This window comes from Micrasema longulum, unplaced genomic scaffold (assembly GCF_059751315.1).
Source record: "Micrasema longulum isolate JH-2025_06_02 unplaced genomic scaffold, ASM5975131v1 h1tg001675l, whole genome shotgun sequence".
Lineage (NCBI taxonomy): Eukaryota > Metazoa > Arthropoda > Insecta > Trichoptera > Brachycentridae > Micrasema > Micrasema longulum.
In genome coordinates, this window is record NW_028278854.1 from 363592 (window position 1) to 390289 (window position 26698).

At 31.1% G+C, this 26698-nt stretch overlaps 1 protein-coding gene across 3 annotated transcripts in view; it reads right to left on the reverse strand.

Annotated features, from left to right (window-relative positions):
• Positions 1–26698, reverse strand: part of tfc (Brevican core protein triforce) — a 275893-nt gene that overhangs the window by 192687 nt on the left and 56508 nt on the right. The gene's annotated exons all lie outside the window — the stretch shown is intronic.

Consider the following 26698-nt stretch of genomic DNA (forward strand, 5'->3'; position numbering starts at 1 on the left):
AACACGCACTATTCTAAATTCAAACCAAAGATATTTACTCTTTTTTTCCATGATATATTTTGTTGCCCTTTAAAAGGAATATTTTTTTTAATGTTTTTTATTTCCTTTTTTAGTTACTTTTAAAAAAAAAGTACGGGCTATGTATAGCGTGTGAGCTCGCCAATATATGACAGTAAAAATTTTATTGTCTTTGAATTTCCTAGAGTTTTAACCATCGAAAAAAAAAAGAATATTGCAAATCAAATCAACAGACAATGGAAATTTGATGTGTATTATTTTAATAGATTGTTTATAACAGAAAAATACATAGAGAAATATGCATTTTTATTTTTTGTAATAAAAACAGTCTAGTAAATTCGAATAAATAAAAATACGCTTTATATTAACAATATTAATTAAAATGCAAAAATAACATTGAATACTTGAAAAATAAATATTACTGAGTGTTACAATTATAATTTAAAAAACGGATAGCGATTAAAAGTAAAAACTATATTTAGTTTAATTTTTATAGCGATAAATACATAAACATTATAAAACAGGAGTTATACAAATACAAAAATAATATTGTAACTAGGCGGCTACCTACACGGTTAAATTTCGAAACACCACGCAATTTCTTATCTCGGCTCTATGTAAAATGAAAAAAAAAATATAATAATAATTTCATCACGTCATGAAGTCGCCCCTGGGTAGCGCCTGCTAACGTCAATCAACAAAAACATCCTCGTTTTAATTACAATATTTCGGCTACGCCATGAATCTCTTTTTTTAAATAATTTCTCACGTCACAAAGTCGCCCCTGGGTAGCGCCTGCTAACGTCAATCAACAAAAACATCCTCGTTTTAATTACAATATTTCGGCTACGCCATGAATCTCTTTTTTTAAATAATTTCTCACGTTACAAAGTCGCCCCTGGGTAGCGCCTGCTAACGTCAATCAACAAAAACATCCTCGTTTTTATAACAGTATTTCGGCTACGCCATGAATTTCTTATAAAAAATGTCAAAACGTCACAAAGCCACTCTCTGAGTGTCGCTACTGACATCATTTACAAAAACATAATTATTTGTGCTTTTTTCAGGTACGCAACATTTTTTTTTAAATACACCTACCTAACCGATAAAATACTATTAGTAATGAAACCAAGGTATGCTTTAAAGTTCCGTATGTCCAAATAATATTATTTATTATTAGAATATTATTGACATGTAGTTCAAGCATTGCTGCATTCACGTTGCTTTACTTCTGAGAGCTCAACTGCAATGTTTTTCTATGGTTATGTTTACTGTCATCTGTCATGTATTGGCGAGCTCACAGGCTATACTTACGCCAAAAGTACGTTATAATCTTTTACAGAATATTTTATTTTCTCTTTCTCTTATTACACAATAATATTATACCTGTCTATTTATTGTTGGAGCAAAAATTATTGTATACCCACGAACAGGCCATGCCTTTGTGGGATTTTTTGTTTACTATTTTTACTGTTAATATGTATTTCGTTGCTATGTAATTATCCTGTATTTTTTTAAAACTCTGTCTTAACTTTGATGTATATTGTAAAAAAAACAACAAAAAAAAACATTAACAGGTATCGGATTAAATTATGTGCATTGGAAAATGTCATCAAGGAACCTCTCACTGAAATCCTTACCTAAAAAAAAGTTTAATTACCCTGTAAATAAAATTATATTAATCCACTTCTGTTCTGTATGTTTTTATTCAATGGCATCGGTAGTGAAATTATTGCCAAAAGCAGCATTTCAATATAACAGTTTTTAAATAAATTTATAGCGGTCATCCGTTTTATCATCTGATTATGCAGTAAACACCATAAATAAGCAAGACTTAACACCAACGCAGATCAACATTCCCATAGAGTAAAATGTGAAGGAGAGCAGGTTTGGTTCTGCAAGTGTCATCTTTAGTGCATCTGCTGGCTGTCTATGGTTACGAAGCACGTATTTATACCGTTCATCATAGACAATTTGAATGAATTAAAGTGCGTAACCTGATTTTTATCTTGTTAACCTACATTTTAAGTTAAATTTGTCATAAAATACAGGTGCATAAATTTGTTAAAACGTAATTAAATTCATATTTGAACACTGATTTTCTAACTAATTAACAAGGCATTTATTAAAAAAATCCCAAGTGTTTCCGGTTGAAACTTGAGTTTAAATCCGATCAATATATTCATACATGTAAAAAAACATTACATCTCTGCAAAAACGTCGTGAAATAGCGGATATATTTATCTACTAAAAATTGCCTCCGGTTCAATCGACTGTCCTGAAATACTATGTAAACTTTCTATTAATGTTCCTTCCAAAGTTCTAAGAAAAAACCTAATGTTATGACGAACTTTCAATAATTTCAATTTTATAACTAAATCATTAAACATAGATTTATTTGAAAATAATCATAATAACGTACGGCGTTTGCTTTCGAAAAAGTTCGTAGTATTATTTCTTTTCTTTTGGATTAACATTAATTTACTGTTCATTTTATGTTCGAGAATCTTTTTCAATTTACTGTGATGCTACTTGTGAAAACCTGTAATTGGCTTATTTGTAATTTGTTTTGTTTCATATTTAAGATTAATATAGCTGTTGGTTATTCAAATAAATAATAATAATAATAATTACAATTAAGGATCGGATGGACCACAAAAAGGTAAGAAACATTGATGCATTTTTGTGAAAATAATTGTTTTGTTTAATTGTAAAGTTAAAATATCACCCTTTTGCTCCTAACTCAGGTGGCTTCGTTTTTATCAGCGCATAAACATTCAATCTCTCTTACTCTTTCATAATATTCTTCACACTCCTTGCGCTCCAAAATATCTTGCGGAGAATTTCATTTACCTTTCCGATCAAGGTATTTCATTTCGCTCTTCTCAGGAGAGAACACTTTCCTTTCCTCGGCATAGCACATCATTTTTCAGCTATTCTTTTTCCGTCCAAGCTGCTAGACTTTGAAATGAGCTAAATCTTCACATAAAAAATGCATCTTCTCCAGCCACTTTCAAGAAACGCCTTAAACATTATTATATATCCCCAGAATCCTGAACTTCCTGAGTTTTACTGCTTTTCATTTCTTTTTCTTAAATATGTATTTGTATCCCTTTTTTTCTTTCTTTGATTCCTCTTTCTCTCTCCTTCCAAACACACTATCTGATCCCACATTCGTCATCATTTAACATGTATAACATGATGTACTTTTTTTATTATATTCTAGTAATTATGTTCAAGCCTTATATCCCAATTAAAAAACGCATAGATAAAAATTTCAAGTAGGGAATATGAAAGGATTTACCGAGGTTATGACCTGTTTTTGGCTGGATTAATGATCATTTTACAAACTGCATGTTTGAACGTCTATATTTTTCGATGCTTTTATCTGCTTTTTTGCGAAGTAACAGAGGTGAAATCTTTATTGATGTGCAAGATTCTACCAATTTGTTTTACCTAGTGATCATTTCAACAAGCCAATGACAGGTCATAATCCTTGTAGGTGTAGATGCCTAAACCTCCATAATCCCTTTTCAAATAGACTATTTAGAACAAGAGTCTCAGTGTTTTTGTAGTAGTAGTAGAAACGAGAGCGAGATACGATCTTGATTACGAGTGAGATACCATACGTATGTATATGGGATACGAATGAACTTATGAAACGAAGGAATGACATGCTAAGGGTCTGGTTCACTATCTCTTTTGCCAATATTTTCCTTAATGAGAAATATAAAGTTAATACGAAAATGGCGAATTAATAAAGCTTAAAACAAAGGGACAATGTGCATCGATACTGGATATGACAGTAATTGTAGGTACATGTGGTATAGTTTACAAAGTACTTTATGAAAATGATGAAAGAGAAAGTGATTGGACGATTGGGTCGGTGTAATATTTGGACATTTATATCCTGTGTTCTGCTTTGATGAAAAATCAGAGCCGAATCGAGAGATTTTTATTAAAAACCAAAAAATATTTTTATCGGCCTCGTGGTGTAATGGTCGGCGCGTTCGCCTACCATTCAAGAGGTCTCGGGTTCGATTCCCGACACGGTTGATATGAAATATTTATTTAAAAATGATGTTTTCACACTAGAATGTGTCATAGTCCCTGAACTAGTACCTGAAGCGTAAGTTCTTTCATGTAATAAAAATGATCAGGATACACTACGATTGGTGTACCAATGCAGTGCTCTATGTACCATGAGGTGCGGAAAGGGAATGATGATGAATTTACTTGTGTGAAAAGGTACGACTGATCACCATGCCTTCATGTAACAGATGATCTATTATACTATAATATGATTTAATGATTTTTACACTTTAATATTTTATAGTCCGTGGACTGGTACCTGAAGCGTAAGTTCCTTCATGTAGTAAAAATGATTAGGATATACTACGATTGGTGTACCAATGCAGTGCTCTATGTACCATGAGGTGCGGAAAGGGAATGATGATGAATTTACTTGTGTGAAAAGGTACGACTGATCACCATGCCTTCCTGTAACAGATGATTTATTATACTATAATATGATTGAATGATTTTTACACTTTAATATTTTATAGTCCGTGGACTGGTACCTGAAGCGTAAGTTCCTTCATGTAGTAAAAATGATTAGGATACACTACGATTGGTGTACCAATGCAGTGCTCTATGCACCATGAGGTGCGGAAAGGGAATGATGATGAATTTACTTGTGTGAAAAGGTACGACTGATCACCATGCCTTCCTGTAAAGCTAGGGTTTCCTAGGACAGCGGTGCCCGTATTTTAACGGCCGTAGTGAACGGTGATGCAGTGGACAGCCATCGTAAAAGTGATTAGAGAGTGGTTTCCTAGGAAAACGGTGTTAAATGGTGTTGATAACACCGTTCTCCTAGAAAACCACACTCTAGTCACCTCTACGACGGCTGTCCACTGCATCATCGTTCACTACGGCCGTTAAAATACGGGCACCGCTGTCCTAGGAAACCCTAGCTTAACAGATGATCTATTATACTATAATATGATTTTATGATTTTTACACTTTAATATTTTATAGTTCCTGGACTGGTACCTGAAGCGTAAGACTGATCATCTTACCTTCATGTAACAAAAATGATCAAGAAACACAACCACTTTCGTTATTTGATATCTGTTATTTAAGTAGCTTTGAAACTAATTTAAGGCATATATGTTTAATGAAGTTTAATTTTTAATCAAATATAATACCAAGATTGGTCATTTCGGTCATTTGTTCTATACAATTTATAGTGTAGATGAATACAATGTAATAATACAATACTACTCAGTACAGGTCTGTTAAAGTGAGAGTCTGCTCAAAATCTTCAAAGTGCTTTTATTATGCATCAAGATGAATCATTCTTTCGTCACTTATTATTTAACTCTCTATGGTACTTACCGAGAACTTACCCGGCGGGTACATTAAGGCAAGTACCTGTCACCGGCTTCGTGTTAATTAAATATGCAAAGTCGAACGCGTTATAAACTCTAACCTTTGGGCCTATTCTAGATGATTAATCATACATGATCACGGCAAAGTATTTTTACAAATCTTTTTTATATAAAAAATACATTATAGCGTTCATATTATTATGTTTTTTTTTCTGCTGTTCCCGTTATTCATTGCTTTGCTTATGCATACAAAGCGTTTTTTTCTGGTATGTACATTTTGCACAAATTTATTTTTCACGGGTCTGAATCAATTCCTTCATTATTTTTTTTCATTTTTGTAACTATGGCCTTTAGAAAGTCAATGTATTTTTCGGCAGTGGCTTCATTTTTTATTACTTCCTCTGGGTTTTCAAAAATTTGTCCGTATTGTGCGCACATTTGTGTGCAGTTTAACCTCTCGGCGTCAAACATAGGACAATCTAGTAATATATGGAGGACGTCCTGAGAGCTGAATCCATCGCAAGGGCAGCAATCTTTATCTCTTTTTTTTAATCTGTGAAGATATTTTCGAAAAGCACCATAACCTGAAAGCATTTGAGTAAGCTCGTAAGTCAGCCCAAAAGTATCCAATATCTCGGCATCTTTTAAATTTTTGAAAAACAATTTCGTATTTTGCCTGTATCACTTCATAAATATCTTTTGTTCCAAGTATTGTATGATTTTTCTTGCACTATTTTTTAATGTATGATATGGGAATATGGTCATAGGTAGGGAGAGTTATATTTTTTACATATTTTAAATGCCCCCAGTGAGCTTTTACATAGAAAAAAGAAGTCTTCAATATTTAAATAAATTTATATTTATATCAGTCATTAGCGTAATCAATTATTAGGTACGGTCATAAAATAAAGAATAATCCAGAAACCGCATACGGGCATCCGACCGAGTTTCTCCAGGGTTTGCTTGCCTACAGCAGTTTAGAGACTAGAAAGAGTGTGTATTTGACTACACATTTTTATCGATTGTTGCGCGGTATGATCGATAATTCTGAGATTATGATGAGCATTGGTTTGTATGTTCCTGATAATTAACTAAGACAGCGTCAGCATAGATTGTTTCATATTCCAATAAACAGGACCAACCTGCCTATTGTTATGCCTGTTGGAAGGGCTACCGATATGTTTATATATTATTAATTGATTATTTAAATAAGGGAAAAATAAGAAACCTGCTGACCAGCCGGTTTCGCGGTTTACTGGGTTTCATTATTTTTTCTTTTATATTTTCTGTTCGTGTTTACCTTCTTAAAAAAAAAAAAAAATAATTTGCGAACTGATATTTTATTCAAAATAAAGAAATAATACAAATCGAAAATAAATTTGTAGGTATAAATAAAATCAAAAAAGCAATAATGGGAACAACAACTAAATGGCTAAATGACCGATCAAATTATTTGGCATAAAATAAAAGCCTTTATTTAAATTTCGGTATTGACTGTCAAAAGATGAATGGAGTTAAATTCATTGTCAAGATTATGTAGTCTCTGAATAGGCGAGTGAATATAATAATAATTAGTGCCTACTACATTTATGATTGTAAAGTAGCGCTGCCTGTATTTGTTAGTAAAAAATATTTTTTATTTATTTATTTAATGCACAAAATACACAATTTTATCATGGAGCACAATTATTATTTTTTTATTTTTTTTATTTCTTTTTATTTTTTTTTTTTATTCCTTTTTTTATTTCTTTTTGATTCCTTAGATTAAGAACATGCAACTAGCCATTTAACATTTTATATTGAATAAGGAAATATCACGTTTTTATTTTTACATTTTTAAAGAAACAAAGGACTATAAAATACTGTGCAGTATAAATTTTTTTTTTGTTACTTATAAGTAGCATAAAAAATATTTTTAATTTTGTAATTTTGTTTTTCGGCAAAAAATGGTCGTTCCATTGGCCACGCCCCTAATACGTCACGATTCATGTTTATTTGTTCCCGACCATTCAAATTTGTTTAAAACATTGTCACGAATCTTGTCGCGTTTTTCTAGTGACGTATTAAAAATAAAAATAAAAATTGTTGAAAATATTTCTCCACAATATCCATATTGATTTTGAAAATACAATCAATTATCCTAAATCGGTTTCATATATTTTATCGGAATTCGTAGTATGTGATATTTCCCTATTATGGAATCAATCATTGCCCTTCTACTAGACAATATTTTGAAATCAATGTTTTTTTATTTACTCGCGGGGTGGCAATTTATAAATTGGGGAGGTTATTGGATATAATTGTTGATCTGTGTTAATTATACGTGGTAAGAAAAATGCGGTGCGTGGAGATGGAAAATGCGGACAAAAACAAACAAACTACCGCAAACAAAAATCCGACAGGAATCCGGATGCGAAAATCTCCAAGTCGTTTCTTCCAGGTAGTCCTATGGATTGTCGGCGAACACAGAACACAGCAATTTCTCTAAATTAATGCGGGGATAAATATATCCTTATGAATGCGGGCAGAAGCAGGTAAGGTGTGCGGATGCGGATGCGGGCAGACAAATAAAACGGGGCAAGCGGTTGCGGGGAGACGAATCGAAGAGGCGAAGAGGATGAAAGAGAGAAAAACCGAGATTGTTATTGTTGGTTGCTATGGAAATGAACAATTGTTACCATTGCAACCGTAGCTTTCCATGGCCATAGCGACGAGGAGAATAAATAAACATTTGGTGAAAATTTTGGGAAATCACATGAGGGGATATAGGGTAGATGGAGCTTTATCAACTGACTGCCCATCCAGCCACAAATCACTCAATCAATACCATTAACCACTCGCGCAACCACCACGAATATTAAAATTTCGGACCCATTTTCTTTTAGTCTTAAAAAAACTGTTTTTTTTATGTTTTTTTAATTATTTATTTGGAAGTTCAATAAGGATACATAAAATACATACAATTTTTAAGTAAGCATTACAAACATTTTTTATATATATCCTCAATTATAGAACTTCACCATCTTTCATAAATTATATAAAATTAGTGTGTAAAATCAATTTAAGTAATAAAGATTATGTTGACAACAGGAAAAAAATAGTACAGTAGAATTCGAACCTCGGACCTTCAGATCCAGAGTCCGCTACACTACCGACGAGACCACAACCCATCCATTACTAACTAGATACATAGGGTAGATTGATTTAAATTGTATTGCGTTATTAAATATTTAAAAAGGTTTTCCTCTATGGAATAGTAAGAATTGGACAGAATAGGAGGAAAAAAACAAGAAGATTGTAAAATTGGGAGAAAAGTTGCAAAGTGAGGGCATTTATTTTAGTATTGGAAAATGAGAAACAAGTTGTAGCAGAGAGGGGTTCCAACTTCAAACCTCCTGATTTGTAGTTAGAGAAACTCTCGACAACCCGTCACTTAAATTAATACAATTAACATATGTCCATGTTTTTCAAATATAATACATTAAGGTAAATAAACTTTTTTATTACGAGTTTTATTTAGCAAATGGTCTAGGGCTCTATAAATAAATATAAATATTTTATTTAATTGCTTTCTTACAAACTCCGAGATATTCAATGCAATATTAACTGTCGCCACAAAGTTAATTAAACAAAGCTCTTAATTAAAGCTTAGGGTATTAAAAGCGGAGCTTATTCACTGGATTCAGATGTAACGAAGCCTGTCGTGTTAATTACAAAAACAAAATACAAGATCATTTATTGGGACTATGGTTTCACGGTCGGTTGGTAGATAAAATAATATCATAAACCATATTGAATTGTTAAACATAATGCAGCCGGCTAAGAATTAAATTATGCAATTTATTGTACAAATTTAATAGGATTTTGCCTGTAATTCCTTCTTACGCTATTTAACTGTGGACAATTAAGAAAGGCATTGCTTTTCTTATTTTTTGATGATTAAAGTTAAATCATTAAGCCTCAAGTGTTTAATCACAGATGTTTATCACGTCGTTTAAAAAAAGTTCTTAACACACTCAGTCTGTTGGATGCTCGATACCTTCGACCTCGGGACTGTAAACAAGGCCTGCCCTCTCGCGATACGCGTGTTCGAAGAAAACAGGGAACGTTTGATTTTAGGTAAACTAATTGACGTTATGGTTTTGAGTGTCAATCCTGGAATAAATGAAATGAGTAAGGAGTAAGGACTTACGGTTTCCTCCCTTTGGCACTGGTCCAGAAAGAGACCGTTATCGTTTGCACTGGTCACTTTGCACGTTTTCTTGTATGTTGGTGATTCGAAATCACTGTCACGCTCGCGGTACGGTTTTCGTTGTGTTGTCACGCGTTGCTTTCTTGACTCACCGTCAGGGAGGAGTAGGTACATTGGGATTCAAAAACAAGGACCACCGAAATCAAAGGAAGGAATGGCTTGACACTTGAATAAAAGAAAATGAATCCGAAACACAGTCCATAAGAAATTTTAAAGTAAATTTTAAATTTTAGAAAAGAGTCGAAGAGAATTGGATCAAATTTAAGGACATCAATGTTAATATATATTTATTTTATTTATTCAATGCATAAAATAATATACAACTTCACTACTACTAACTAAAGCTTGACCAACCTTTATGGGGTAGTTGAATAATTTTATAACTATATCACTAACACCCCCGGCCCTTTCGCTCCTCGAGCCCTGTAACTTAGTTGCAAGCAGTCGTTCGGGTGAAACATTATGCGTCATTTCAGTATCAGGCTGAGAAGTTCAGATAGAAAGATTTCATGATACAAGCATATCTATATACTATATACCTACATCCAGCAAAAACAACTGTATTATTTTAAGTCGTCATCCCTACCGATAAAAGTCACCGTAGGCGCCTGGTGTATGTATAGGGTTTACCATTATGGGAGCTTGAAACTTAAATAAAACAAGTTATGTACGAGTATGAGATACAAACATGTTTTTTATTTATTTACAGGAGTATTTGATTACATTATGAATGGAATATGATATCGGGCAAATGGCTGCCGTGGCTTCTCTAGACGGCGCATATCCGAGAGGTGCAATTTTCGACGATTCTACCCCATAAATCGGGCTCGATTAATGGCATTGTTCATGTTGACTTCTAAGGCACCAAACGTCTATGGCTTATTCGCACAGATCAGTGATTTAACGTAGCCCCACAAGAAGAACTCTAATAGTGTGTCACACGATCTCGGTGGCCTGTTGACGTAGCTAAAACGAGAGATAATCATGCCATCGAATTTATCGTGCAGAAGAACCATTGTCGCACGCGCTGGGTGGCGCGTAGCACCGTCTTGTTGGAACCACATGTCTTTGAATCTATATCTTCCAATTCAGACTACCAAAAATTGCTTTTCATCGACTATTACCTCTCGCCATTGACAGTTATGACGGTGCGTGTTCATTTTGGAAGAAGTACTGGCCAATGACCCCGCCGGAACAAAATCTACATCACACAGTGACCCTTTCTGGATGCATTTGCTACTGATGGATCTCATGTGGATTGTTATCTCTCAAAAATAGACAATTTTGCCTTTTTACACAGCCATTCATCCAAAAATGGGCCTCGTCGATAAAGATGATTTTCCGACTGAAAACGTACCTCGAACTGAGCACTCATTTTGAGAATAAAGTAAAATAATTTGCACGAGTGGCTCAACACTGTAACTTTTCATGATGATTTATCCAACATCTAACATTAATATCAATCCTCATAATTTGACAGCTGTATCTTTACTAAATAATCTTATAATGAACTATTATGATCGTCCAGAGTACTTTCAAATTTTCTGTTTAGACTTCAAAGGGTTTCGGCCGGTTTAATATTCTTGCACAAAATAACATCGAACTATATATATGCCCACGATATCCTTGCTCTGATTAACCCTAATGTACTTCATCGTAATTTACGTACCAATGCAATGCTGTCTTTGCTGTGAGAAAAGTCAGATTCTTTTCCCCTCTGCCAAGGATCCTTAGAACAGTTAACAAAATCTCACTAAACAGTTCTGTCGATGTGTTCATACAGCAAAGACAAGCATTCATGAAGCAAGCGGTATTATCACTCCTGAGTTGAGATGACACACTTGCCACGTCTGCCTAGATTATGCCATGGTTATTTGTACCCAATGTACATTTAAATAGATTATAGGATAGTTTAGGTTAAGTTAATGCATTGCATTACATAATATTAACGCTTATCTATTAATGCTTTCATAAGCCAGTTAATTGGCTTGGATTTAAAATAAAAAAAACACGCTTTAGACTGTCAAAGTTCAAGCCCCCCTGTTCGAAACCTCTTTCATATATAATGAATGCATTACAAATGTTCTGACGCGACTCAAAGTTTTTTAGCGAGTCTGGGTAAGTTCACAAACATGGGATGTTCCTGGTCACGTTACAATTTTTAAAAATGTCTGCCATTGTACAAAATATGTATCGATTTTACAATAGCGAATAATTGAATATATTATAATATATAATAACTAATAATGAAGTCATTGTGTGCAAACAAAAAAGGTGATCCCCTCAATTAGCACTTTCACTTGCGAATACTCAAACATTTCATTGTTCGAACGAAATTAATTTATTGAATTAAAGGGAGTTTAAGGCCGTTTTCACACCTGCCACGCAAATCCATACTACCCGATATTTTACCGCGCTTATCCTGCAAACGCATACAAAATCTGTTACCTTTTCACACGCGTTGTAAAATGAATACGACCCGGTCTGTCAGACATAAATCTGTTGGGGTGTGCTTAATCGCAAACGATTATTATCAATATTAATAGTTCGAATAACCGAATTAGATTATTCCCGTAATCGACTTTTTATTTATGGATAATGCGTTGTTTTTTCAAAATACTTATGAAGTATGAAGAATGAAAGAAAAAATATTAATTAAAAATATATAAAATAAATATGCCTACTCTTATAATGCTTTATTGTATACACTAACTAAAAAAATACATAAAAACTTATGTATTGTACTCGTAATATTATTATTATTGTAAAAAAATATTTTTCGGTCATTTCTGTTTAGAAAAAGGTGTTTTTTAATTAGATATTTTTTCTATTTTTTGTTATTATTATTACCTTTTTTTTAATAAAAGAAATATTCCTTCACACAGGTTTTATCAAGGGGACCATTGAGAAAGAATGGTGTATTTCTATAAAATAATTTAATAAATATAATAATAATAACGCGTAAATCAGGGAATTTTCATGTACCTAAGTTTTGCTCAACGAAGTTCGGAAAAAGGTTTCTGGAAAGTATTGACCATTCCGAATTTTAAATAAATATTAAAACACGGAAAATCGAATAGCCAATTCAAAAGTGTCGTAATTAAAAAATATTACTTAAATCTTTTTGATAGTGATAGTTATTAATGTTATTTATATAGATGGTGTAAAGTACTATGCTTTATGTTTCTTTTTGTTTTCTTACAATTTCGGATGTATTTACTATGTATGATATTATGTATTGTCACAAAAATGTCTCATTTTTATTTACGGTCCCAAATGAGGTTTTTTTAAATTCCTGGGAGTATAATATCTTAGATATGTATTATATATTTCATAAATAAAATAAAAACAAATATAAATGTATATATATATTGAAATATTCGATACTTTTGAGGCATTTTTTTCAAAACTGTAATTATTTCATATATGTAATACTGTCTGTAGCTCTGATTTAATATAAAGAAATACATTATGCTACATTGCCTCTGTCACTTCAAAACTTTATATTTTTATATTCGTGCTTTTCTTGTCTGATAAAGTTATGGGTTTTAATATTTTTTTGTTTTTTTTTTTATTTTTGTTTTGTCCTTAAATAGTACAAACACAATACATGAATGTGTTAATATATTAACCTATTTATAATTATTAGTCGGCCTCGTGGTGTAATGATAAGCGCATTTGTCTCCCATGCAAGAGGTCTCGGGTTCGATTCCCGACATGGTTGATAAGAAATATTTATTTAAAAAGGTGTTTTCCCACCAGAATATTTCATAGTGCCTGGACTGGTACCTGAAGCGTAAGACTGATCTTCTTACCTTCATGTAACAAAAAATGATCAAGATACGCTGCGATTTGAGTACCACTGCAGTAATTTAAGCACCATTAGGTACGGAAAGGGAATGACGACGACGAATTGTTATTAAAATATATAATAATTATTAACATTTCACTAATTAAAAAAATTATTTAAGACCAACTCGAATGCAATCACTTTTTAAGAGCTAACTTATCTGCTACACACATGTTTTATCAACTAACATTCAAATGAAATGATTTTTTTTTGTTCTCTTATTTCTAATGGTCTTTCCTTAAACTCTTATTTCTGATGGTCCACCTCGGTGAACCAACGAGTTCTGTGTCTTTGTTTTCTTACTAAATGGCAGACTTACTTCATTTTTATTTCTAGTTTCATATCCGAGTTCACACTGATAAGAAAAAATCTTGTTCCCTATTTTCAAAAGATTTTTTGTTCATTTTGTTTATAAACACAATTGTTTTGTATTTTGCTTTCAATACACAGGAATTTGGTTCTATGGAGTTGAGATTTGGTCTCAAAAATTGATAAATTAATTTAACTAAACTAAAATTATTTTTCTGTGTTAAAAACCTAACATGTTTTTTAAAATTGAATTTCATATATTGAAATTGATCAGGCAGAAACCCAAAATTTAGGCAAAAGAGCAAAGATAGATATTTTTTATTTGGCTAGGTTGGCATTGATTTTTTTTACTATTTCGTTAGCTTAATAGAAAAAACTGTATTATTTTTAAGTATTCAATATATTGTTAGCTATAGAGTGATTTAGACAAGTAAAAAAATACCGAACGTATTAAATATTTTTGATGAATTTTCATAATGTTCCTTTTATTGTAAGAAACATGACTAAATAAGTATTTTTATACACAACGTATTATTATTTAAATTTTGTTTATATGTTTTAATTCGTATATATCTTAAATCTGCTAGTTTTTATTCACAAATGAAATGATAAATTAGGAACCGTTAAGTCAAACGCACAGAAATGTAAATAAACAACGCTGCTAATTAGCGTATTATTAAATAATATCTGTCGTCTTCATAGAGATCCCATCCCGCCTGACATTAATGTATTTATTTGCTTTACAAACAATGAAAAATAATATACAGAAACATTAAAATAAAAAAATGCACTACTTATTTTTCATCAATTACGTGCAAACACTTTTAATAATATTTTACTTAAACTTAAAATACATATATAAACAAAATGAACAATATAACCCACTTATTTATAATATAAATTAGAAAGGGTATAAATAAATAATATGCACTTATTAGTGCAGTTTTTAGTTTTCATGTAAATTATTTATTATTCGGAAAATATTGCTCTTAAATAAATACCTTTTTTTTTTTAAACTGATATAAAATATTCGATTATAATAACAGGTTTAAAAATATTCATAAGAACATCGCAAAGAGTTTTTACGAATGTGTTAGTGAAAAAGTAATGTACCGCCATTATTCGTTTAAATAAGTTTCGATAATAATATCGATTTATCGTTTATAAAAACGAATATTTCTTTATATTAAAGTAAATTTATATATACATCGGTAGAATTTATATTGAAATACATTATCACCAAACCCCTATCAGAACCTAATGGTGCATAGGCCAGTGCATTGTTAATTTGAATGTATATATGATTTAAATCATTATATAGACATAATAAAGTAATAATTGCATACAATAAACATTAACGTATGCGAGCGTATAAGTCCTTGTTTACACCTTCAACTTTAGTAAGCAGAAAATTAACTATCAACAAAATTACCAAAACAATCAAATTATACAAAAAAAAAAAGATTTTTTTTTTGTACAATTTGACTGTCTAGTTTCGGCTACAAAATGTTTCCCTCTTTAGGGTTATTTAACAAGTAAACATACATAATACATATATTATATATTCGGTTGTGTAAGCAAATACAGTGGATTACAAAACAGTATTTTTTATTCTCAAATAAAAATTATATATTACGATGATCCACAATATTAGATTTACAAACATCTAAAATAATACAATGACATTATGTTCATCACCATCAAACTCTTATTCGCACCCAATGGTGCATAAGGTACTGGAGGTGCAAGTAATGATGTACCGCGGGAAAATTCCCGAAAGCGTAATTCCCCGGAGCAGGAGTACATTCCTCCACATACCCGAAACCGTTTTAAAGACTGTGGGTCTTCCTATCGGTTTTAATCATTCAAAAAAACAATATTTTGGTCAATAAATGAGTAGATCTTTTGAAATTTCTAATTTCGTATATTATTTCAATTCAATTTAACTTTATTACGTTCACTGCCCCTTTCACTGTGAGTTTGAAAGATTATATGGAGGGTCTTAGTCGGATATTGTCATTCATCCTTATGAACATACATGTGTATATTGCAAGCATAAATGGTAGCAAAAACGATATTTACTTGTATCGCAATAAATTCGAGATGCAAGGCGGTAAAATCTCCGCGGTATTTTACGGTAATTTTCGATAAGAAATGAATATGACGTACTAATTTTTATTTTTCGAAGATGCAACAAATACAAGTAGCTTTGTTTTAGGACACGTTACATGACAGTGAAAACCAGGTTTAGATCCATCGGGTGGTTTTCAAGATTTATTATAAGTATGGGACGTTCAAGGTCATTCGGTGTGTACTTTTTTAATTTTTTTGACAAAAAAAGTGATAATATTTTGAAACTTAACAGGATCGGTGGACATAATGCCCTTAGCCCTCCCGTGCCTAAGGGGGGTATCTGGGGTCCCCCAGGTAGCATATTTGTTCAATACCTTTTTTGTTAATCATCATATTGATTTCATTTTATGCATAACTCTACTCCATTATGTTACAAATGTATCGAAGATATTAAAATATTTTTCCGCGGAACTCTTTTAATAATAATTCACATTTGTCTTTGTTTCCCCCCCGCGCAAACAGCATGCATCACAATTCATTTGCTATTTGCTCCACAGTTTAGTGATCTTTGATACATCGGTCAATTTCCAGTTTACGCGAGTAAGATTTTGCATGCTAAGGGTGTTTAGAAAAAAGTATTATTATGACTAATAATTTAAAATAAACATAATTTTTATATTTAGCTATCTGGATATTGCGCATTGGATTTTGCATACAAAGGTGTTTTTTGAATAATAAGTGAATTTTTTAAAATTTATAAAACCTTTTTTTACTTCACCAATCTCAAAATGAGTAGAAAAAAATTGACGGATGATGTTATTGAGCAGCTTCTAAACGATACGGATATTGAAGTGTCTTCCAGTGATGACAGTGACTTTGTAATCGAAGATTACGATGAATCTGATTAATTCGACCAGGATAGTGTTAATTTAGAAGAAAACAGCCAAAATGACGGAGAAAACGTCTTCGCTTCTAAATCGGGTTACCAATGGAGCAATATTCTACCTTCTACTTCAACAACACGTTCCCATAACATAATTAGTCCTACGTCCAAATTAACTTTTTTTATTTTAATTTTGCATATTATATAAATTTTTACACGGCGTTGTTCGATTTTTGAGTTTTTATTTCTTGATTATTTGATTTTCAAGTTTTTTAATTTCGTATTTTAGATTTTTTAAGGTCTCGAGTTTTTTTTTATTGTACTTAATTTTTTTTAAATTGATTTAGTGATTTTTCAAAGTTTTTTTGCCATGGAGTTACTGTGGAGTAATAGAAATTACTATTTTGTATTATTTTTAGTCGTCGTATTCTGTAAAATTGTATAATATATCTACCTATGTAACCGATAAAAGGAATTCGTGCCGTGTTATACTTTATTGTATTTTATTTGGGAAACATACCAACAATTTTAAACACATTAAGATTGAGCTGTGTGATTTTTTTTCTATATTATTTTGTAAAATATTATTAGTTTTTAAAATTAATTCAAATAAATTAACAAACACGCTGTATATGGTTTACGAACTCGCTCATCCCTCTCCCGACCGCCCGCCGTACCGCCCCGCTAGCTAGTGGCGTAATTTCAATCAGTGGTATCCAAAACGTGGCAGCGGGAGGAGCGCGCTGCCATATAAAATATTATCGCAGCAGTATTTTATGAAAAAATGTATGAATTTCGCAGAAAACTGGAAATAGTATGAACCAGTTTTATAAACAATACCATGACAATTATAAAGACATTTTTTAAATATTTTTTTAAGACGTATTTATAGCATTTTAGCTGGGGTATTCGTAGTACCCCCTCGGAATTTTTTCACCCTCAGGCTCCCAAAGGTTAGTAAAACCGTGTGTGACCTTGAACGACCACCGCTCATGCCGCAATTAAAAAAAAAAAGTTTTTTTGCCTTTAATTACGTCCCTATAGATTTAATATAAAAAATATGAAAGCCTAAGAAAATAAAATTTATTAAAAATGTTCATATATTTTTTTTCTTTGGACCAATTCTTTTCAAGATACACGTTTGAACATCAAATAGAGTTGATCGAAATAGCGAAAAAGCGGTATTTGTACTAACTTTTTACTAATTGTTTGATAGTCAACCTATCAAAAGTCATCATCATCATCATCATCATTCTATGTCCGCTACCTAGTTGGAGCATATGGTGTTCACAAAGATTCTCCAAAAGCAAAAGAAAGAGCAAAAGTCGTACGGGTTTTGGGTATGTCATAATTCATGCTTTGGGAAAACCTCGTACGGACATTTTGCTGAGACCTCTCCTCATTGTTCGACCAAAAGCGTGAGGGTGCTTCTTTTAGGTACAGTTGTCTCATATCCAGCACCTTCATGTATTGGAACAGCTGTTTTGACGGGTATGTTGGAGGGTGCCGGAATATTATTCTCAATAATAATTTAATGATGTAATCGTATGTGTGTATATGAGTACTTACATTTATATATATATTTTTGTTTTTTATTACTTTGTTGAAATTTTTACATATTTTTGAATTTGGATTTTAGGCCAGAGCATTCTTAACAATTTTAAATCGATTGATAAGGTGGTTGATAGCTTTCCTCATAAAGGTTTGAAAAAAACAATTATTTTTTGAAAATCATTGTTCAATAAGTCAACTTATATTCACTACACATTGTCACATATATGCACACCCATACATGAATACACAATATATTTAGTAAATACACACCCTCACACAATATATTTAGTCCCCCTCCCTAACATGTACAATAATACTGATACATTGTAACAAGTAGGTACTTAGCATAAATATTATTATTGTACAGTAAAAGTTATCCTCATAATGTAATTGTACACATTATATATAAATGTATATATTTGTACCGACATATTGAAACCATTGTATAAATTCCATAATGTGTTAATAATGTGGTTTTATAGTACATAAATTTAGAGTTAACTCTAATGGACCGGTGAAGTTTACATATTATATTACATGCTAAGTTTATCAATTAACTATTTGAATTTTTTAAGTACAATATTGTAAGGGAAAAAAAACATAAATGAAAGTAATTAAATAATTAAAATCGAAGTAAAAAAGTTATGTTAAAAGTTTCTAGTTAGTATTTACATAAATGGAAATAATATTAACATTAATAAAAAAACTTACTTAAAGTAATTAAAAAGTAAGAGTTAAAATAAAAAAGAATAAAAAAACATGATCAAGTGCACAAACCATTTTTTTTAAAGGTAAAATATATTTACGTACCTACATATTTCAAGGGATTCAAAAAACCGATGAAAAGCAACTTAAAAAAAAAAGACAGTAAGTTTAAGTTAATTTAAAAAACATCTTCAGAATTAGTGTTAGGAAGATAGAAAATATCAGTCTAGTGCGTCTAGAGGGGACATGGTATGCAAGTAGATTAATTAGTTCTGGGGAATCAAATTTATTATTTACAGTTTTGTAAAGCAGGATCTGATTGAAGATATCTTTTCTGTCTTTCAATGAATCAAGGTTATGAAATTTTAAAGAAGTTAGGTATATAATTTGGAAAATACAAATGAAATTTGTATGTATATTTATATATATACACATACAAATGAAATTTGTATGTATATTTATATATATACATGATCCCGTAACTTCGAATCGATATTCGAATCGATACTTTAGGAATGAAATAGTTCCGCAGTCCCCATCCCCTTCTCACACACACAAATACAATTCTACTGACTATGCGATGTCGCATGGATACGCGCTGCACATGTGAAATGGGCCTAACTGATAACCCTCTGCAATGTCGTAATATTTTGGGTCGAAGAAACCGTTCGTTACGGTTAACTATAAACTGATATTTTTTATGCATGAAAAGACGTGCGTCGGTTGACCTCGAGGTTTTATTTTATGAACCAAAGAGGTACAAGTATTAAAAAGTAGTTTTAAGTAAGATTTAACCAATTTTTTTTTGAAAATTTGTAATTTTACGGAACACACATAAAATCCGTTTTAATCTCTTTCTTCTAAAGTGGTAAAATTTGAGTTACGCGGGGATGGACTGCCGTCGACAAAAAGTTTTGTGAGTTTTTTTCTAAATTTAAAAATGAGTAGGTTCCAAAATTAAAACAAAATGGTAGAGGTTATACGTCACAAGAAGGAATATTTATGTTCAAAAGGTGTTTTCTAGTACGTTACATTGAGCCTTCAAAATTAAATGTCAAGTAAAAGACACTGAGCGTATTCGACACCTCCTTCTGTTCGCATTTAATCGAAGGAATAAATTAGAAAACAAACAAGGAGACATAGAATTAAAAATAGTCCAGAAGGAGCGTAGAATCATATTTGAATACATCGGACTATGTCTAATAATTGCCCCACCATGCCCCACTTTCACCGCGGGCATTCGTGATGCCGCCACGTAATATTGCACGATGGGAAAAAATATGATTGTAACACAAATGTAAGGTAAAAAAAAAAAGCAATCTGTTAATTTCTCTAAAATGTTATTGTGCACGCGGAAAGATTGATTGACACAACAGAGTAGACAAGTAATGGGTCATTTAATAAGAGTAATTGAATTGTTGAACTTTGAACTTAAAATATAAAACAAATTTTATTTTACATAAAACGGATATTTTTACATCATGTTAAATAATATTTGATGTTTTGATGATAATGTCGGTCAAATGTTCACCGCAGAGTTGTTTAATCCGAGGTCCAATTTTCATTATTTCTCTTATTAGATGAGCAAAGTAGGGTAAAATGAGTAGGGAATAAAACACTTATGCTCCTAAAATATTTTTTACATGTTAGATTGAAAATTTTAAATATCTACGAACATGCACAGCGCGAAGAATTTTATTTCTCTGAAAACTGCACGTAAACCGGTTAAGCCGTTTAGGAGAAGTACGGCGACATCACACGTACAGAGGAATTATATATATAAAGATATTATAATGAGATGTTGTATCTACAGGTTCATGTTCATATTTTTTCTTTTCTTTTTAATACTAGTATTTTAACCGTATCTTTTTTTTTTTTTTTTAATTATAAATGGTATATTCTGTAATTTATTTTTGTTCTTCAATTTTTAATTACTAACGATATATTTTCAAATTTGTATTTAAGCTTCAATTTTTATTATTATCGGTTTGTTTTCGAATTTATATTTTTGTTTAATTTCTTAATTACTAATTTTATATTTTATAATGTGTATTTGTGGTTCAATTTTGATTATTATCGGTATGTTTTATAATTTATAATAATTGTGTCTCATTTATTTACTATTAATGGCATATTTTCTAATTTATTTTTATGATTCAATTTTTATTATTATTACTTGCATGATTTCTAATTTATATTTATATTGATTTTTTCTAATGTTATTGTTATTCTTAGAATTTATTAAGCATCATTTAATGAAATTAAAAATAAAAAAAAAACACATTAAAAAATAAGGTCCTTCCTAAACACAGGAATTTCCTAGCTAGTCGGGACCTGAAACAAATAAACTCTGTACATTTTAAAACTGTGAAATACTAAATAAATAAATAAATAAATATTTTAGTAAAATATGTTTCATGTTTTTGACTTGGTTCAATTTTGTATTGGAACACCGATTTTTATTGGAGGCCATTAAATCTGTGAATCCCATCTCCCATTAAAATTAAAAGTAAGGCAACAAACGATTGCTTGCTATTATTTCTAACATTCTGATGCCATCATTTTTGAAAAGAACTCTTCCGAACTGAACAAGTGTATTTAGGTTAGAAAAACAAAGAAACGCAAACGGGTTCAATAATTAAAATACTTGTCATGGAAAACGCAATGTGCCTTTTAGACCCTCACCGACATTTCTGCGTCACGCCTCCAGATTTGGAAGAAGACGGGAGCATTTGAAGGAGTTTCGTCATAATGTCTGTGTATTTAAACGTCATTGGTCCAATACATCTTTTTTTTTTTATTAAATTGAAAACATACTATAGGTAATTGTATATAATATTCCCCAGGAGTTTTTTTTTTAAATCTCATTTAGGGACATGCAGATAACTATATTTATTTAAAGACGTTTTTATATTTTAATCTACAGTATTATTTACAAAAGCATAATAAAAATTACGATACACTACAAATTAAAAGGGTATGAAAAATATTTAAAAATAGCAAAATGAACATAATACTAGGTATAGAAATAAATTCAAAATGATGTATACATTATACAATCTGGGAAATAAAAATTAAAAAATGTAAAAAGTTTAAAAATTATATGTATGTATATATTCAAACTGAACTAGTACGAGAGTGCAAATGTTAAAAATTACAAAAATAAAAAAGTTTTTTTTAAATTAACAAAATATGCGCACCCAATACAGGTTAAAAAAATATCAAAAACGTATTAAAATTACATTTACATAATACAAGCTAAAAAAGTATAAAAAACACAAGTAACATTTCAATAGTATTAAAAATTACATATACAAGCAAAAACGGTAAAATATTAAATGTCATATGTTTAAGATGCGCATTCTCTGGATAAACTAACATTATTTATTCAAAGTACTTCTGGAAAAAAAAATTCTTCAATTCGCACGTCCTGTTCCTATATTTTGAAATTAGTACTTTAAATTTTTGTGGCATTCTAATTAAGACATCTCAGTTTCGTATCAAATTCGACATTTTCTTTCAGTAGTGAGACAATAGAGGTTATGCAAATCTTCCTAGTTCGCCATAGATTCTACATGCCAGAAGAATGGACCAATAATTGACGCATTGTTAGCAAAATGTCGGCCAAGGTGCGCTAACAATGGGGCACCGTATTAACGAAAACAGGAAATTGTACTTTGTTTTGACATCTGCAAGAATGGAGATCTGAGAGTATTTCTGTCCGTAGCCATAATGCTTAATAATTACATTACATTGTGTGTGTCTGTATGTTTTTCCTTTAATGACGTAATATGTATCTTGTTACAAATGGAAATGCAAAACGTGATAGAAAAACTGTATTTTATTGTTAAATAATTTATACATTTTTTGTCACATAGTTAGTAGTGTAATTATATACCATTACTATCTGCTATGAATCAAAAAAGGTCCCGACTAAACACTGAAAACTCAGCAAGTTGGGACATGAATTGGGATTCTTATGTATGTCGCGGACAAGTAGTCAAATCAGTCACTCAATTAGACGGCTAGACTGTTCGTAAAATGCTGGCATTCAATTTAATGGCTAACGGATGCTTGGTGCTTGGCCAAAATGTTGAAATCAACGTTTATCGCATGGGCTGAAAGTCGCGTCACTTAGCCTTTTTATGCAACAATAATAATTGTTTTTTTTTGTTATGTAAATTAAGGTTAGGTTAGGCTAGGTTGGGTAATGTTTAATACATAGAATTAAGAAGAACAAAAGAGCTGAAACCTTTATTTTATTTTATTTATTTCGAATATAAACAGATGTACAGGTTAAATTAATATTTTTTAAAAAACTTATACATAGGAGGGCCTGCCATCCAATTATATGTATTCACTAAATAATACTGTAATAATGCGATGACGGCTTGAAGTTAAAACTATATAAATAATAAAAATACTATATATTAAAATAAGATAAATATGGACAAAACAAGGAGATAGTGGAAAGGAAAAGAAGGAAATTGATAAGAGATAATTGATAATTGTGAAGAGACTCATCTGATTTAATTATTTCACATACTAGGCAATGTGTAGGGGTTTCAGCTCTTTAACTTCACTAAAATCAACAAATGGAAGAATTGAAGAAATATAGATGTTCGAACATAGGCAAAATGGTGAATTAACATTCAGAGAGAATTAACAACAGTGTGTAAAGTGGCAACTTAAACCAGCCAATGACATGTCATTAGCCCTGTAAATGCCTAGACTTCTATATTCCCTTCTTTAAGGTATTTTCCATCCCTGTTGTAATTTTTTTCTTTAAAAAAATATATATTAATTGATAATTTCTTTATTTTATTAATGACTAGAATATATACGCTTAGCATTTAAAACAAGTTGTTTTGTAATCAGAAAATATGTTAAGATACCGTTATGACCACGTTATGACACTGACGCATTATTTTGTCATTTTTTCAAACCCAATATTTTTTATTATTTTTTCATAAATTTAATATATTTTTTAATCGAATGTGGCCCCGTGGCCTGTGTCGTCGACTCACGGATCAGAGGTCCGATGTTCGAATTCCACTCTATTCTAATTGGACCATTATCCAATAAGGAGTTATTTACAACTCGTCAAAAATGGCTATTAAAATTGATGTATTTGGTCAAATCATAAAAACGTTAAATATTTATTTTTACTTTTATAACAAAATATTTTACAAATGATTAAGATTTTTTTTCGATAATCATTTCAAATGCAATTTTGCAACAGCTCAAAACGACCAGTGATCGATTGTAAGCGTATTAGTAATTGCTGTATAATGTTGCATGGGATTATAAAAGTAAAAAAAGCAGTCTTATGTGACACACATAAATAAATTATTTATTCACTTGAGAAAGTGAAACATTAATATTTATCTATCTGCTATAATATGCTGCATTAATAAATTACAAAACTAGCCTAAAGCTTATTGGAGTGTTCTGAATAATTAAAACGAAAATGGATGGTTAAAAAGTGATTAAAACTACAAACATTGTATCAAGTACATTATTCTTTAGAAGGTAATTCATTTTCTGTTCTTAAGCGGGCGATTAAGATGAATTTTCCCGAGCGCGAGCGATTACAAAGATACACTATCGATCCCGTATCTTCGAGCTGTCGGGGTATCGAGGACACATGTTCCCTACGGTAAACACAAAGTTATTTTTGCTACTTCCAGCAATGAGTGAGCAATGTCTGCTTTAATTACGATCTTTTTAAATTTTTAATCGTTTTGAGTTGGCTACTTTTTATCAAAACGTCTATTTAAAATAAAAATGAGAAATTAGTTTATTTTAATTTGACATTGAGCACGAAGTAACGTTTGACAGTTAAGACATTAGTGACGGCACCATCTAACGGTAGTTGAATGGTATTTGAAAATTCGAGGTAGTTTAGCGCTACGTTAAATAGAAAATTGTTCAAAGTACCTTAGTACCTTTGAAATATTAAGAAATTTACCAAGGTAAACACATTGAAGAGCTGTGAAGGTTGGATCATATCATTAATTTAATTAGATCACGACTGCCGTGAATATATCTTTATTGTGTTATAATGTAACACATATATAAATTACATTTTTGCGCCATTTTTATTATTTAAAAAACGATACAATACAAATATTTGTCAATGAAAATACCTTAAGTGGTTTCAAGTCTCAACAAACCGAGTATTACGAAATATGAAAAATAGACCAGACCTGTTTTATCTCAAGAAAAATCACTATGCTCATGCATCACGTTTTTTTACGCACTAATTCATATAATTGTCCGCTCCGTAGTGCACTTGTTAGCGGTCCGCATGATTTTATGTATTATTATTATTGTAGACAACTTATTGAGGGACAATGACTTGCAGTTAGGGATTTAGAAATATACTAGCGAACCCGACAGACGTTGTCCTGCCCGAACGTTGGCTTGCCTGCTATCATCTTGGAAAAATACTGTTCATCTAGGTACTTGTTTGTGATCAAATTCCAAAACTAAAAATTGTTGATATTTAAAAAATATTGAATTTAAGTAGGTACTTGTTTATGGTTGAATTTCAAAACATAAAATAAATATTTTTTCAAATATGGCATTCTTTTTGAAAACGTCAAACTCCGGTCGTCCCACCAACAAAGTGGTGTACTTATGTAGGAATACGATTTTTTAGATTGTATTAAATTTAATATTATTTTAGTGTTACCAAAAATCTAATAAAAAGAAATAAATGGGTAGAAATTATAAGGAATTTAAGAAATGAATCCCATTGAGATCTACAAAAACAAATGCTTTTTGTAAACATTAAAAAACAAGCGTTTTTTTATACGCAAAAAACAACATCTTTCCATTTTTTTGCAAATGCATTCTCCTCGAATGAAATAAAACATTTATGCTCCTTACTTTTTTTTTACATATTCGATTGAATATTTTAATATCTACGAACACGCACAGTGCAAAGATCTATATTTCTCTGAAAACCGCACGTAAATCGGTTAAACCGTTTAGGAGGAGTACGGTGACATCACACGTACAGAGGAATTATCTATATATTTATAAAGATTATAACGTCTGGTTAGCATAACCCACCCTTTCTTGGAATGTAACCGGCGCACATAAGGACGAATGACCAATTTAGGGCGCCAAAAATATAATATTGTGTTTTATTTAATATTATGATCGGAAAAGGATGAAAGATGCCTTTTTGAATAATTATCTTACAAAAAAATGCCCAATTAGGGTTATTTGGGGTTGGGTTCTCATAAATTCTAATAAAAAAAAATCATATCAATTTGATTCTGTATTCTAAAGTATATGTACATACTATACAATTTGGATAAAATTCTACTGTACATCAACATCCTCACCATCTACAACATCATTATCATCATCATCAGACATTTGATCACAGATGCCTTCATCATCACCACCATAGAAAGAAGGTAGCCTTAACATGCTTAATACAACTTCATTCAATGGAGTTTGATTTTTTTTTGGTTTTTTTCGCTTACTTGTCACAACACGGTCTGAAGAGACCAACATCCAGTTAAATATATCAACATTTGTGTTAATTCTAGATGTTTTTCTAGAGTGGCTACTTCTTAGTTTTTTATATTCCTTGTGTCCTGCCTCAATAACGTCTTCAGACAGTTGGCCTACTGGTAATGGTA